Below are 17,010 nucleotides of genomic sequence, written 5' to 3'. Positions count from 1 at the left end.
AGAATGGATTAAGCATATTAGGAGGCAAGATTCAAGTAGGAAGAACACCCACACACACACACAAGATCATCCATCTTCATTTTATAAGTTCATCAAAATCCATGTAAGTCATAATTAGATGTTGATTACCTAAGTTTGAATAGATGAGACTATGTGTATTTAGGTTACGGTTGATCTTAGAGATTGGAAAATTTGTGGGTGCATGTGTGTGTGTGTGTGTGCATGTCCATGTGTATATATGCATGGGTGCGAGGGAGTGTTGAACACTCAAATACATTCATACATTCACAATGAAGATCATCCTTGAGTTGCTGAATATGATTAGAGATTTCATTGTTAAAATTGTGTAATTGGATAATTTGGGGAAAAACATGGATGGATTTGATAAGTGGGTTTGATGTGAGAATGGATTTTGTGTAAATGATGATCAATGATAATGTCAATATGGTCATAATCTATTCATAATGATTGAACTCCAAGAATTAAAATGGAAATAGATAAGAGTTTATTCAACAACAACCATACCCAGTAGAAATTCCACCATCAACAAGTCATCAGCAGGGTCTAGGGAGGGTGGGATGTAGACAAACCATACCTCCATCCCAAAGATTAAAGAGGTTGCTTCAGAGAGACCCCCGGCTCGGAGACCATATGCATGAGAAGAAGTAAAAGAAACAGAAAGTTCGCACTAAACCTTTAGACCATAAATGAAAAACATATCCCTACAATAAATAAATAACTAAATAGGTAATAGTAAAATACTTAAAGTGATGATAATAAAAATAGATAAACAAATATAATGGTATTAGTAATGAATACTAAATATGTGTTATAAAATACTAATTTGAGAATAGGATATTATAGTAATATATCACTTATCCCACGAAATAAGGTAAAATAAGTCCCCCATGATAGGATTGTAATCAAAAGTCTACATTTCACCTAAAAGTCCTTAACCTTAATCCTACTTCTCCAAGAATTCCTATCCTCAACCATGTCCTCGGAGAGGTGCAAATCTAGCAAATCATGCTTAATTCTCTCGACACAAGTCAATTTGGGACGTCCTCTATCCCTTTTCCCCTCTATATTAATATTTTCTACGGATCGAACAGGAGTCGTCGTCTCTCTTCTCTTCACATGTCCAAACCATCTCAATCTCCCTTATCTTATTTTATCTTATATGTTAGCCACCCATAATCTCTCTCGAAAAACATCATTTCTTATTCAGTCCAATCTTGTGTGCCCACACATCCACCTTAGCATTCTCATCACTGCTACCTCGAGCTTACGCGCATGTGACTTCTTGATGGCCCAACAATCTGTTCCATATAACATCGCAGATCTAACCGCGACCCTATAAAATTTACCCTTTATACTGGTTGGGAATCTATTATCGCACAAAACTCCTGTAGCCGCCCTCCATTTACTCCATCCTACTTGGACACGATGTGCCACATCACTATCTATTTCCCCGTCACTCTAGACAAACGATCCTAGATACTTGAACTTTGTTACCTGCGGAACCACTTGGTCTTCGATTGTAATCTGTATCTCCTCATCATCAGGTACCCCGCCAAAGTCACAATGGAGATACTCAGTCTTTGAGCGACTGATCCTTAAACCTTCCATTCTAAAGCTAGTCGCCACTCCTCTAACCTCCTGTTTAGATCTTGTTTTCTCTCAGCCACTAACAGAATATCGTCTGCGAACCTCATGCACCACGGAACCGTCTCCTGAATCGACTTTGACAACTCATCCAAGATTACTGCAAAAAGGAACGGGATCAACACCGACCCTGATGAATGCCTACCCACCGTGAATAACTCAGTATCTCCCACAGGTGCACAAATGCTTGTTGTAGTGTTGTTGTACATATCCATTATCATCTCTATATATTTCCAAGGGATCCCTCTGCCCTCAAGGCTATCCCAAAGCAATTGACGTGGTATGTTGTCGTATGCCTTTTCTAGGTCAATGAACACCATATGTAAATCACACTTCTTCTCCCTTTACTTTTCCATGAGTCTTCTTAGGAGGTGTATTGCCTCTGTGGTAGACCGCCTTGGCATGAAACTAAATTGGTTCACTGTAACCTAAGTTTCCCATATAATTCTAGTCTCTATAACTATTTTCCACAGCTTTATAGTATGGCTTAGTAGCTTGATTCCTATGTAGTTCCCACAACATTGGCCATCTCCTTTGTTCTTATAAAAAGGACTAAGACGCTCCTCTTCCATTGATCTCGCATCTTACCGGACTTGAAGATAATGTTGAACAAAGTAGTTAACCACATAACTCCTTCCTCCCCCATACAGTTCCACACCTCGATAGGTATGTTGTCTGGGCCAACTTCCTTAGACCTTCCCATCCTCCGTAGTGCATTCCTCACCTCTTCCTGCATAATATGTCTACAATAGCAATTATTCCGCTATTGTTGTAGGCGTGTGATGTCGTTTTCTTGTTGGTAAGCCCTCTCATTGTTGAAGAGGTTCTGGAAGTAGGTTTGCCATCTTAATCTGATGTCCTGCTCTTTAACTAGTACATACCCATCCGCACCCTTTATAAATTTCACAATCCCTAGATATTTCAGCCTACGCTCCCTTACTTTGGCAATCTTAAACATATCATGTTCCTTCTCCTTTGTTTCTTAACGTTCATACATCCGTTTATAGGCACTGTTCTTTGCCTCAGACACTGCCTTCTTCACCTCCCTTTTAGCCTTTTTGTAGGACTCCCTCAATCCCACTCGCTCTTCCTCACCCGTGCACCTCACAAGCTCCCTAAAACTTCCTTGTTTGTCCCGTATCTTATCTTGTACGACCTCATTCCACCACCACGACTCCTTATGCCCCTGTCTTTCCAGTCGTAACCACGAGAGTCTCGTTCGCTACTTGAGTTTGTCGTCATTGTTTCCCACATTTGGCTTGAGTCCTCATCTACTGTATTCATGGTCGTCGAAAGAAGCTTATGGAATTTGAAAATTTTGAAAATTTAGGGATTTACTTAAATACTTGAATGATTTGATGATTATTGATGTTTATTGGAATTTGAAAGTGATCTTGATGATAGGATTATATGATAGAAATGTTATAACTTGCTAGTTTAAAGACAATGCTTAAAGTTAGATTGTAGATTTATAATAAAGGAAACTTTGTTGAATACATAGTTGAGTTTTCATCTTGATATGAATTATGAACTTGATATATGGTAGATTATTAGCTTTAATTATGAAAAATACATCATCTAAATGTCTATTAGATTGTTGTATGAATTACTTGTCAACTACCTATTAGAAATGGAAACTTTGTGACTTGAATAAAAGAAAAATCTAAAATTTAAATAGCATAATAGGTTGTATGAAACCTTGTCAAACTAGTTGAATGAGATAAATAAAAATCATACATGATTATATATGAAAGTTTGGATTAGACAAAATCATTAAAATTGGAAAGTTACTGTAACTAGAAACGTTGTTGATTGAACACTTAGAAAATCTTAGTTGATTGGTTAATGATGAGATGCTTGAACTTGTACATACTTTATGAACTTGAATTTATGAATACATGATGGATTACATGAACATATTGGAATAAAGATGTTTGATGATTTAATTTGAAATAAACACACATGATTAGGCATGCATGTTAGAAAATTCTAAAGGAATATCTTTGAAATGGGCAACTTTGGCATGTTGTGATAACCATGATGATGATAAGAAGATGGACATTTAGATGATATGATGATGTTTTGTTCATATTTAAATTGATAAGTTTGACATTGTCGTGACTAGTAAACTTAAGATATGAATTTAGGGACTTAATTTGATTAAAAATGTGCTATTTGGTATTATGTGACCAAATATAGAAATAATGGTGAATTATCTGTATTACATATAAAACATATTAAAGGGACAAAATGGTAATTGTTATCCACCAGAGGAGACGCCACTAAATTTAATGAAATCACCTACGGCGACCTTCCAACTCATTTCAGGCTTAAATCCTACTCCCATGCGTCATAGATAATTGCAATTAATATGATGTAACTACAATTGAACGGGCATCCCAACCATCCTCGTTCGTTACCACACTTCTCTTGAGAAATCAATTGTAGACGTCATATCTTCAAGAAAGAACCCATTGACAATGGAAAACAACAACTACAACCAGTTCAGATGCCAACCGCGTCTCCCCAAATTCGCTATCCCTAAATCCTACGATCTCAAACTCAAACCAGATCTCACCACCTGCAAGTTCTCCGGCACCGCCCTCGTTCAAAGGTGTTATTATTATTATTATTAGTCTGTTAGTAGTATGAATAATAATAATCATTGATGATTTTAGGGATTTGAGGATGTGAGCGTTAAATTATAGGTGGAAGATGAGGTTTTGGTGCCGGTGCTATGTTTATTAGGTTTGATGGCACCTTGAATGATCAAATGAAAGCATTTTACAGAAGGTAATTTTTTTATTTCTTTGGTTTGAAGAGGATTATATTTTGGATGAATGATTAATTCATAAGCTAAGTAGTATGAGACATATTTCTTTATGAATCCATCTTCTCTTGTTTAATTTATTCACTGATCACTTTGAATAAATTGCTTATTTGTCTTTACCACTCTTCCACTCTTAACCATGTAAAATAATAAATTGTTTATGGGGAGTATGTTTCTTATCTATTATTATTATTATTATTATTATTATTATTATTTATTTTTTAAAATGCATGCATCAGGATTCAGGAGCGTATAATGTGTGATGCACATAGGATAGTGCACTATGCAATGCATAATGCGTGATCAGATCTGATTCACTCATGTTTGAGTTGAAGTGAGTTTCTGCATAGGTTACTGGATTTGAATGAGTCAAAATGTATGGATAGTTAGCATGAGAACCATTTGTCACCGGTTCTGGATTTTTTTCGAGCTCTTTTAACTGATTCTGCCCCACTTGAAAGGAATTGTAAGATTGCCATAGCTCTCAATCTATTACTCAAATCTCTATTACTGACTATTTAATTTGGTATCCAAATAAGAAATTAGGGTTATTTTGTGTACCCATTTGTTTAATTTAATTATCATCTTATTGAGTGCATTTTCCCAATTTGCAGGGTATAACCAAAACGTGGTTGTTGATGTATAGAAACCTATCTGCCAAAAGTCTTTAAAGAATGGAATTTTTAACAAAGTATAACAAACACATGTATGTGATTTTTTTTTCTATGCTGCATGTTTACAAATAATAACGATGGGTGCTATATGTGAATTAATAAGAGACCCTTCTGTTGCATAAATCTGTTGTGATGACTCCCGAGTTTTAGAATACTCACTCACAATCACTCATGAGTTCTTACAACGTCGTACCTCGATGTGCTACTAAATACCTTAAGTTTGTGGTTTTTATTTTCTACTGGTGCTATACGATTAGGGTTCCGACTCGGTGAAAGTTTTAAGTGGTGAAACCAGGCGGCATTGTTTCATCTTCTCAAACAGTGGTAGTTGTTGTTAAAGAATTTATCGACAACAACAACCCCCAAGTCGGCCAGGTGAAATATTCTTCTTTAAATCTGTGCAAATTGTTCATCGAATACTGATTTTTGTTTTAGCGATGTTAATTTGATAAATCTTCCTATTAGTTAGGATATAATTCAAAACCCTAAGTTTCTATTAATAAATGTTGCTTTTAGTTTATATCCAAAAACCTATTTTTGTATTTTTAGTGGTTAAGGTTGCTCGTATTATTGATCATTGTGAGTAGAGGTGGGTAAATAAACCGGTTAACGGAACCGACCCAAAAACCGAACTAAAACCGAACCGGTTTGAAACCATTTATGTAGAAACCGATTTGGAACCGATTAAAACCGTAGGTTTGGAACCGGTTTGTAATTTTCTCCACCAAAACCTGTTTGAAACCGGTTAACCAAGCCGAAACCAGCCAAAACCAATCAAAACTCGAACCGAAACCGATCAAAACCTTAACCAATACCGATCGTTAGCTGGTCAAAAACCGATTTCAACCCGAAGCGAAACCGATCATAAATCGTTTTTGACCTTTGTTGACCAAAGCGAACCGGTTTTGAATTTTTAACCGGTTTGTGCACCTCTAATTGTGAGATATCTTACACATCTAATAGGCATTTGAACGCCCTTTCTTTTTTATTTTAATTATGATTATCTGATCTAGGTTTTCATAGGCAGTTAATCTAAGAATAATTAGGGAAACATCAATGATTGATTACTTAACTAAATCATGTCTATAATTAATTACATGTTGTTGATGACCAATCTAGTGAGTACTTTGGTTTATGTATTTTTAGATTTTTTGTTTTATTAGCTGTTAATTGTGAATTCATTAAACATTAACAGTTTATAAATAAACAAATCTATAAGCATATTTGCAGGTTTTTGAAGGGCCCCTTGACTACTTGGTGTAAGTCCCGTAGATGGATCTTCCAATATGATATCAATACACCTCAACGATATTGCGGAATATATCGTAAGGTAATTAAAGATTAACAAGTAAATATGTAAGGAACACAAGAGGATGCTTCAAAACACACGTTGTATTAACGTCGGGTGTTTAAGCACAATAGAGCATACACAAGTCGTTCAACAGCAACGATGTAAACGGCTAACCGAAACCCTATACACATCTTCTATATATATATAGGATAACTAACAACCAAGCCCAACATAAAGCCCAAAGCCCACCGAGATCCCTAAAGGATATCGGTTTACATACATAATCCAAAACCAAAACTAATTAACACAGAACTACGTACAAACCACCAAGCATAGAGCCAACAATCTCCCCCTTGGTTTGTAGCTTCGTCCTTTAGTCGTGCTCCATGATATCAACATCTGCATCCGTTAATCCACCTGCCTATAACCTGTTATAATAATAGAGGCCGCCATTTTGGTGTATTCCTTTGCAGCCGCTTCAAAAATTGGATCAACAATGATTTGGAAGGTGCTGAGAGTCTTTATATCACGTTCTCCAAACTTGAGCAAGTCTCTCGGATCAATAAACCTATACTGCCCTTTACCCTTCTGTAAACGTATGACAACGGTGGTAGTTTCTCTGTCGAACATCCAGAACCTCATGTTTTCCAGAGTCCCATTAGGTATTGCATTAGGCACAGGAATATGAGTGGCCTTGTTTGTTGCAGGCCACATTACACTGACCATGGTTTTTCCTGTCCTTGGATCCTTGACCCCCTTAGCTTTCTTTAAAAATGATTCGGCAATTGTCATTTTCAGGAAGCCTCTATCAACTTGGTTCCTCAGGAAGTTCCAGAAGTCAACACCTCTCTTATCGTTAGTTGGATTATGGAATGGTGCATTGATAAGGTCGCTGAGATCCACTTTTGTCCAAGATCCAAAGTCTTTCATTTTCTTATAGTAATCAGTGTTCCCAGACCTTCGTTTAACCCACCACATATTCTTCTCAACATCAAAGCCCTAAGACATAACCCCAGAACAATCACCATATTTATCCGAAAAACCCTTCTTAAAAGTAACAATGAATCTATCTGGGTGATCGGAAGATTCAACATTCTGATATAAGTTCTTCAAAATCATAATCCTTTTTTGAAGTCGGTCCGATTTCTCATTTGTCATTGGAGGTGCAGATATATAGTTCCAGTGTCTCAGATTCATCTATGTTTGTAGTAGGACGACCACTGGAACTGCCACCTTGATCAACGATGGGTGTCTTTGAACTTACATCATCACTGCTCTTGAATTCATCTCCAAACTTCTGAATAAGTTTCTGTTGGAGGTCTAGGTACATAGCAGTTAATCCTCCCATGCTGGACTGAAGCTCTCTAATCTTGGAATCTTTGTCAGAGTTGCTAGCTTCGAGTTCTTGAATACATACATCCTTGACAACTGAGTCTTATTCAAGTTCAAAGACTCGACGTTGTAAAGCTTGTACATCCACGGGTTCAGCTTATAGTACGACCCCCTTGCCCTTATTATGCAAAAATTGACCCTGCATAGCAAGAAAATGAGCAATCTTATCAGTAGCACTCGAGCTCGACTGAACCTGATCAATCGAGTCAGACGATTATGAGGGTTCAGCAAAATGTGGAATATCAGCCTCAAAATCAAACTCTTAAGCAATGTCATCAAAGATCTGTTCATGTGTTTGAGGCTCAACACTGGATGAACTTTTATCAACATGAGTCTCAAGAACTTCCGACTCATGTTGTTGCTATTGCTGTTGCTGGTGTGGTTGTTGTTATTGTTGTTGTTGTTGTTGTTGTTTTTGTTGTTGTTGTTGTTTGTTGTTGTTGTTGTTGTTGTTGTTGCTGTTGCTGTTGCTGTTGCTGCTGCTGTTGTTGTTGTTGTTGTTGTTGTTGTTGCTGGTGTAGTTGTTGCTGCTGCTGCTTCAGAGACCAGCACGCCAGGTCTTAGATCTTTCTTCATTCGTTTACATGGAATGAGAACAGCGGCTGGTTCTTCAAGGGTATCATCGTCTTCATTCACAGTGATTGCTTGAGGAGGCTTCAAGGCAGTCGACTGTAGCAATTCTTTGAAGAGCTGAAACTCCTTTAATTGCTCAGCAGAGGGAGCAGTTTCTGTTTCACGGTGTTCAGACTCCATATGTTGTACAGGATTCTCCTCATCTTCATCATCTGAAATAATCTCAAGTGTAGTAGTAGTACGTCTCTGAACTGGCGCCACATGCTTTTTTGAAACCTGATCTCTGACTGGTACAGTCTTAGTTTCAGCAAACCGGCCAAACTTAACTAGCTCATGAAGGCCTTGATAAACGACCTTTGACCCCTTCCTGGACTGCTTTATTAATCCAAAGGTATTGGGTCCCATCGACTTCATATCCAGCGTCTCAACAGATCTAACAAGATCAGTGTAATGTGAATCAAAGATCATCTGTAAGAACCAAGGATACATAAGAAACATTTCTTTCTTCTTTCCCTTCAGGTTTCTCATCATCTCATCGAAAACGAACTTGGAATAGTTGTACTTCCAATACATGATCAGAGCAACTACAACCGACATCTGAATGTGGCTAATCTCATCAGATTCTCCTTTTCCTCCCGACACACAAGTAAAGAACGTGTGTATCAAAAACCTCTAGTAAGGGTGAAACAACTTCTTGATAGCAGGAGGATAGGATCCCTCATAACCCATTCTGACTAGAATATATGAGACAACGCCAATCGAATATTCCGTTGGGTAGTCAGGTTGATCCCCAAATGAAAGAACCTCGCGTATAATGTCTTCTGTGATGACGATCAACTTCTTTTGTACTTTGGAGTCTATAGTAACAACTCCACCCGCTCCTCGTTGATTGATCGAAGCATTGTTCCAAAATTCGGTGATCATATTCTTGCATATGATAGGAGTTTCTCGTAAAGCGTGAGAAATCCTACACGTGTTGAGACCGACGATCATAAACTGGAACTCCTTGTGTGTCAGAGGTGGATCAAATATGTATTCAACAATATTGTGAGTATCAACGAGCTTTAATGGTGCTTGATCAACCATTTCTGCAACAAACGAGTTAAGTTAGCAATTGTTTATATAACTTGAAAAACAGGCATAAGTTTATGGACATAAAATTCATTTTTTCAAACATTTAGGACCGATTGTGACAAAAACAAGTCATAAGGACCATAAATGAAACTTAATAATGTTTTTATAATAAATTTTGGTCCAACAAGCTGTTTTTTGTCCACACGTATAGATTTTGGTCAAAGAGAGGAGTTCTCTGTTCAGTCCCACCGAGAACACTGGTTCTCGGTTACCAACTAGAGATTTCGGTCAACAGAGTCAACCGAGAACTCTTAGTTTGACCAAGAGTTTTCGGTTAAGCCAATAGGGAAAAAACCCTTTGAACCCATCCTCGTAAAATGTGTCATCTTCTTCAACAAGGCCGAGAACCCCATGACCGATAAGCCTGCAAGAAAATTCCTAAGGACCCGACAACAACTTTAACCATAACCCAATCTATCGTCTTTGTTGCATGATGTGGGTTCATTAGATGAATTGTCAATCACAGACCCAATCTATCATCTTTGTTGCATGTCATTCATGCCAACACATGCATCAAATATATTAAGACTCCTTAAACTCATACGATTCACTCAGTGTGATCATTACCTGTTGATGAATCAAAGAACACTCAAACAAGATTGAATTTGATTAGAATATCAAAATTAGGGTTTTCGGCCAGATGAGATCTTTAGAGAGAGAATGGTTTGAAGATAATGACAATAATTGAGGTTCAAAAACCCTTTATATCCCAAGCCTTGTGGGTCAAGAACCCATATAGGCCCAACCAGACGAGCCCAAACTAAAGCATAGCCCAATACCAGGTTATAATATAACCAGTAGACAAACTCAAATCCCAAAAGGCTTTAACCAAATCAAAAATAACTCATTTTTAACACTTGTTTTGAGAAGAGTAGTTTCAAGATGAAAACAAAATTGAACAAAACTGAACAAAATAGAAAAATAAAAAAATAACACGAAACACTAGTCTTCTTGTAATATTAACAAAATTTTGGGATCAAATTTCAGTCTTTGATAAAATCGCCGCCTTTATGAAAAGATCCGAACATGGAATCTTATTGTTTAAGGTGTTGTCACAAAGATTCATGTTCAACGTTATTATGATATAAAGAGACAGGTTGATAGCAGGTATAACGAACTTAGCATGATTTTCATAGCATCAGTGATATGAATTGGGTTTAGTTCGGCATAAAGCTTAGATGGACATCACTCGTGGATTTGTGGTGCCTCCTACCTCTTCTCAAAGCATATTTGGCTTTCCCCAGATCACCGCAATTTGACTTCAACCCCCTAGTGCTTGATCAAAAATTTTGTAAATAGGAAAACTTTAAGCTTTAAGGTTGAACGTTGGACTTACAAGCCGTCCGGACTTACAGGCCTTTCAATCAAGGTGTATAGGACTTACTTGAATGCCCCACCCCTGTAGTTCTAGTTTGACCCCTTTAAGCTTTTGAAAACGAGATTTTAATTTATATATATACATATATATACATATATGTGATGAACTTAATTTTTTTTCTTTTTTAAGAAGGTAAAACAACACAATATTTTTGGTGATCAAGACACTAACGGGCTCGTGTATGACTGGGTAATTGCTTTTCTGCCTATCCTTCGGAGAGATGTATATGGTGACATGCACATTTATTCAAAATGACTCTCCATAGTAAGTTTAGCATATTTAGTTTATATCACTTCAACTTTACGCATATAAAACAATTACTGTTCTAGAGACTTTTAAGCTACCATACAAAACAATTACTGTTCTAGAGCCTTTTAAGCTTAATAACTTCACCCGTTAGGCACACAAAAACATTTTTTCTATCATTTTCCCAAGGTTGGATCAATTTTCATTTGAAAAATGTTTTGAAGCTTCAAAAAGCTGTTAACTGAATAATCATATCGTTTCCCAGAAGACAGTTTAAAACTCAGTCACCCCGGTCACTCTTAGTTTTCAGGTAAATGGGTATCCCGTATGTCCACAAGTGTTTAACAAGACCAAACACATATGAGAATACATGTCCCTCCAACTTAGAGTTACCGACATAATTTTAAGTGAAAGAATTCAAAACACAAAACAGATCACAATCGCCCCGGATGCTTTCTGTCTTTAGGTAAATGGCTATCCTGTAAATCTACGAGTAGATGACCAAACCAAATATATAAAAGTATATGTCATTCAAACTTGAGTAGCCGACATAATTTTAAGCGAATGTGAATAATAAAAGAAGAACGACGCACACACACTCTTTTTGACTTTTGATTTTTATGAAATAAGAAAACGCACACACACTATTTTTGACTTTTTGATTTTTCCCCCCCTAAATATGTGCAAATTTAGAAAATATGTACAAATTTACACACAAAAGGCTCAATCCTCGAAACGAAGCATTTTAAGAAAACTCACAAGCACATTAAATCTGGCTGTTTCGACCGGTTTTGTTAAATAAGTCCGCCACATTATTATCATGTGAACTTGTTCAATATGAATCAATTTTCGGTCGTAACAGTCGCGAATAAAATGTATTTTAATATCAGTGTGCTTGGTTTTTGAGTGTTGAACCAGATTTTTAACGATTGCAATGGCATCATCATTATCACCAAAATAGGGGTGTCAAGAAATTTCAAACCGTAATCCAGCAATTGATGTTGCATCCAGATAACTTGTGAGCAGCAAGATGACGCAACAACATATTCAGCCTCGATAGTTGATGTAGATACCGTTTGTTGCTTCTTGCATTGCCATGAGATGAGACGATCGCCCAAAAACTGGCAGCCGGAAGATGTGGAGTTTCTGTCAATGTCATGTCCACCATAAGTAAACATTAACTTTAACTTTATCAATATCAGTGTACTTGTAGTTCACCTCACAAGTAAACATTAACTTTATCAACATTGGAAACCTGAAATCGGGAGAGAGCATTCTTTCTTATATTGTTTAAATCTCGTTTATTATTTTAGTTACTTTTGTTAATCAAAACCAAACAACAAAACCTTTGAATTTATTTTTCTTGCATTTAGTTTAATATAGTTTAATTACTGTGCTATTTAATAACACATTTTTCACAAACTCCCTATGTTCGATACCCACTTACTGCTATCTAACTAGTTGTATTCGGTTTATTTTTGAGTGAGTCATCGACATCACGTCAAATTTTGGCGCCGTTGCCGGGGATAGTGCGTAACGTGTGTTAGTTTTAGTAGCTTTTGTGTTATTTTCGGGTTTACGCTGGTTGTGTTAGTGTGCAGGTACCTACAGGTGTATGCATACTAGAAGCTCTAACAGGTCATCACCGCTAGTTATTGATCCCGATATTGACAGAACACTTCGAAGGAATCGAGTTTTACTTAGAGAGAACAAGCTTCTTGGTTTTCCAACAACATCAAATAGCAACATGGATTCACCAGTTCCCACTTCAGGTCAACCAATCCCGACTACAACAGAACCAAATCCACCTCCACCGATCACTACTAACATACATACAACATCAAGTGAACTCCAACCACCACCCACAACTGAACCCATCAATGCTCAATTCACCTATGCAACATCATCCACATTGCCACCTATTACCAACTTTTTTCCTAATTTTGGTGCGTCATCATCATCTCAATCAACAACCACCCTTTCAACAATCACAATCAAACTACCAATACCAACCCCAACCGTTTATGCAACATTCAAGAACACAAGGTGACGGATACGGATATGGGTTTGATAGTGAATTTGAGGGGTATGAAGTGGAAGGTCACTACATGGGAGGTGATGGAGGAAAAATGATAAATCCGGGAACTTTTGGTTATGGTCAATGGTAACAACCACCGTCGGTTATTCAACAACAACCACCACCAGTTCAACAAGCTCAACCACCATTTCAACAAGCTCAACAACAACCACCGATTGTTGTTAATCAAGTTCAGCCGACACCAATTATTCAACAACCGCAAGGGCAGCCTCAAGATCAACAATTCCAACCGCAAATGCCCCAACCACAGTTTCAACAACAATATGCGCAGCCAAGGCCTGTTTATAGGCAAATGGGTCAATGAAGAGTACCAATAGGGGTACCAAGAAGGCACACAAGAGAGATAGTTAGGGGGATTGAAGCCCACTTCCGACCCATAATTACTAATAATCCGCCTCCGGTGGTTATCCCTCTCAATCATCAAGGGAAGACATTTGAAGTAAGAACCAACTCCCTTCAAAGTCTTCCGAAGTATAAAGGTCTAGCAACGGAGGAACCTTACTTCCACTTGGAGGCATATGACTCCATTTGCAACACAATTAGGGGTCATGGTTTTACATCGGATGAGGTAAAGTTGGTTTTTATTTCAGTTTTCGTTGGAAGACAAGGCAAAGAGATGGTTTTACACTTTGCCTTTCACGTCTATTTATACTTGGGCCGAGATGCAACAAAGATTTTTAGAAGAATTTTACATGGCCCAAAAGACCAATGATGCAAGAAGAAGTTTGAGAACCTTCCAACAACAAACGGGGGAAATGTTTCATGAATCATTCGAGAGGTTTAACATGATGATCAAGAATTGTCCTCATCACGGTATTGCTTTATGGGAGTTGTTGAATGCGTTTCATGAAGGGTTGAGTATGGAGGATGAACGGGATTTGAGGTCGATCACGAATGGTACATTTGGTACCAATTATGAACAAGATGATTGGGAATATTTGGAACAAATGGCGGTTACCTCAAAGAGAAAGGCCCAAACCGGACGAAGAGCAAGACTGGCGATTGGTAGACAGCAAGTGCAAGCCGTGGAAGAAGGAAATGTACAAGCCACTAATCAAGTAATCAATGTTTGTACAAACTGTAACGAGTTGGGTCATGCTTCGGAGGTGTGTACGATAGGTCAAGCACTGGTGGAAGAGGTGAATGCACTTCAAGGAGGAGGTGGTAGGAATTACAACATGAATTCGAACACCTACCACCCCGGGTTGAGAAATCACCTGAATTTTCGATATGGAAACCCGGCCACTCAATCTAACCCAAATTTTCAAGGAAATCAAAGCAATTACGTTCCTCGCCAACAATACAATAACCAAGGTAATTTTTATGGCAGGAACAATCAAGGGTTTCAAGGTCAAGGGGGTGGCGGTTAAAGCGGGTCAACGGGTCAAAGTTCATCGAGTGGAAATGAGGTTATGGACATGTTGAAGTTGATGCAACAAGACATGCAACGAAGAAATCAACTTGATGAAGTGAGAATGCAAAAAGATGAAGTTAGAGATAAGGCCATCCAATCGTTGACCACACAAATGGGTCAACTCGCAACTAAAGTGTCGGACTTGAAGAAGAATAAGGGTCAATTGCCAAGCGACACAAAGGTAAATCCTTCTCATAACTCTTCTCGCAATGTTCCTATTAACCACGTTAGTGTTTTAAGAAGTGGGAAAGAATAAAAATAGGATTTATCACCGGGTGTGGTTGATGGGGAAGTTGAGAATATTACGGGTAATGAAAGTGATGATGAAATTGTAACAAATAAACCCACTAAACATGTCATTTTTGAAAAACTGTTATAAAATCCGGGTCAAACTTCAAATTTAAACGATAAAATAAGGAAGTGGAACCACATGCGGTCCCATTTCCCTTGGTTTTACTCGACCCGGGTAAGAAAAACATCATTTCAAGAAGTGGTCCTCAAAAAGAAGAGATGTGGGAAGTTTTTAAGCAAGTAAAGGTAAATTTACCTTTACTTGAGGCAATAAAACAAGTGCCTGCGTATGCTAAGTTTTTAAAAGATCTATGCACTCAAAAGAGGCAACAAAAATTTCCTAAACGAGTGGATTTAACTGAGCGGGTAAGTGCGGTTTTAAAAGGAGATCTTCCTCCTAAGCTTCAAGATCCGGGAACGCCCTTAATTAATATTCAAGTAGGCGATTTTCAAATGTCTAGGGCGTTACTAGATCTTGGGGCCGGAGTGAGCATTCTCCCGGGGGGTTTATATGACCAATATGACTTTGGTCCTTTAAAACGTGTTGAGACCACGGTTGTATTGGCGGATTTGTCTCATAAACTTCCCCGTGAAATCGTGCGGGATGTTATTGTGAAAGTGGAGGATTTTTACTATCCTATGGACTTTTTGGTGTTAGACCATTCTTCGGGTGACCCAAGTCAACAACAAATGTTATCTTAGGTCGACCATTTTTGAACACTGCTCATGCAATCATTGATTACAGATTTGGTACCGACGACATGGCGTTTGGTAATCGTAAAATGCGCCTTAATGTTTTTACTAACGTTTCTAATTCTTTGAGTAGTGAAGAATGTTTTATGGCAGATTTGGTGGACCATTGTATTCCTCATGAATATGATGAAGATTATGTAGAAGCTTGTATTTGTGATGATTCTGAACAGGTATACGTGTGTGCTTTGAGGATGGAAGAAGAAAAAACAGGATGTCTTAGCTATGCAAGAGGGAAGGCCACCATGGACACATCAATTTAAGAATTTGCCAACAGTGATCATTTCGGACAAAAAGCCGTCTTTGGAGTGTCCACCAAAGGTTGAATTGAAGGAACTCCCAAGTCACTTGAAGTATGCATTTTTAGGGGAGAATGAAACTCTTCCGGTTATCATTGCTTCTAACTTGGATGAAGAACAAGAGAGGGCGTTGGTAAAAGTGTTGGGAGCACATAAGGCTGCTATTGGATGGACGTTGGCGGATTTAAAGGGTATTAGTCCTTCCATTGTTATGCATATAATAATTACTGATGAGGAGGCTAAGCCCACAAGGGAGACTCAAAGACAGTTGAACCCGAATTTGCGAGAAGTGGTGAAAAAAGAGGTTATCAAATGGTTGGATGCGGGGACCATTTATCCCATTTCAGACAGTGCATGGGTGAGCCCGACACATGTAGTGCCCAAGAAAGCCGGCGTCTAGGTGATAAAAGGTGATAATGGTGAAAAAATTGCCACCCGACCGGTAACCGGGGGGCGAGTGTGCATCGATTATAGAAAATTAAATAATGCAACATCAAAAGACCATTTTCCAATACCATTCATTGACCAAATAGTTGAAAAACTTTTGGGACAAAAATATTATTGTTTTTGGGATGGATATTCAGGTTACAATCAAATTGCAATTCATCCCGATGACCAACATAAGACCACCTTCACGTGTCCATATGATACTTTTGCCTTTAGGCGAATGCCATTTGGACTGTGTAATGCCCCGGCTACATTTCAAAGATGCATGATGAGCATTTTTTCTGACATGGTCGGGGAATCACTTGAAGTTTTTATGGACAATTTTTCTATTTTTGGCTCCACATTCGAGTCGTGTCTCGTTGATTTAGAAAAAGTTTTAAAACGATGTGTTGAGACAAACTTAGTGTTGATTTGGGAAAAAAGTCATTTCATGGTGCAAGAGAGCATTGTGTTGGGTCATGTGGTTTTAAGTAGGGGAATGGAAGTTGACCAAGCTAAAATAAAAGTAATTTCATCTTTACCACCCCC

This window comes from Bidens hawaiensis, unplaced genomic scaffold, assembly GCF_021521415.1.
Source record: "Bidens hawaiensis isolate Kalapana, Puna unplaced genomic scaffold, B.hawaiensis_p1.1 tig00046620_1, whole genome shotgun sequence".
Classification (NCBI taxonomy): domain Eukaryota; kingdom Viridiplantae; phylum Streptophyta; class Magnoliopsida; order Asterales; family Asteraceae; genus Bidens; species Bidens hawaiensis.
The sequence above is the reverse complement of the archived record's forward strand: the minus strand, read 5'-3'. Positions refer to the sequence as shown.